The following is a 1,024-nucleotide window of genomic DNA, read 5'->3' as shown; positions in this document are numbered from 1 at the left end:
CCGAAGCGGATGCCACGTAGCGTCTCTCCTACCGTTGGATGAATAACTTCAAAGGCTTGAAAAAACCCAAGCAAAGGCTTATTCTCAGCGCGGAGTTTGATGCCAGCGATCGGTCCCTCTCCGGAAAGAGTAATTTTTTGTATACCGCCCCCTATAGAAATTCCGACGTGGAACGCACCATATCATTTGGTTGGTCCACATACATGATGTGATGACTCATATTTTTTTCACAGATTATAACGTGATGTTTTACAGCATTATTAATTTTAATTTTTTAAAATAATAAAAAAATATTTTTGATCTCGTTAGATGGCAAAGAAAAAAATACCTAGAGAGAGAAAGAAAAATTAGAATCTTTTCTCCATCCATTTTCTCTTTGTCTGATATTCAATATTTTTCTTTTTTATTTTTTCCATCATCTTCTCTCTCAAAATACCTCTTTATTTTCCCTCCACTCTGGTGATCAATATTTTTTTTCATTTTTTTCATTCGAACAATCGAAGTAACTCGATCGGACCATCTCCGTGATTGGCCTCGTTCTTTAGATGGAGAGGTCTTTCGAGAGAGAGATTCCATATTGAGCATTTTGTCATTTTTTAGAAGATATACTATTTATTAAGAGAGTATTTTTATATAAGTATTTTTATTCAGTAATAATCTCTTTTGAGCATCTTAAATTATAATATGTACTATAAGTTAATATATTCTGAAATTATATAATGTTCATGTAATATTTTGAAATTCATGCCTAAAGAGGGATGTCATAATATTTTTTATAAAATTTATGACATCAATTTACAAAATGCCTTGGATTTTTTGTTTATGAGGGGCTAATGCCTTTAGTTTTTTTTTAGTATTGGATATCATAATTTTTGTAAAGGGTATTATATTTTTGTTTCCATATATATTCATCATACTTTTTTCTCTATAGCATACTATGACATTCTGAGAGTCATAATTTAGACCACGGATGTCAGGAAATATTGGTAGAAAGGGTTAATGCTTTCAATTTTTTATTTAGTAT

The sequence above is a fragment of the Elaeis guineensis genome, chromosome 4 (assembly GCF_000442705.2).
Source record: "Elaeis guineensis isolate ETL-2024a chromosome 4, EG11, whole genome shotgun sequence".
NCBI classification, from domain to species: Eukaryota; Viridiplantae; Streptophyta; class Magnoliopsida; order Arecales; family Arecaceae; genus Elaeis; species Elaeis guineensis.
This window is presented reverse-complemented; position numbering follows the sequence as displayed.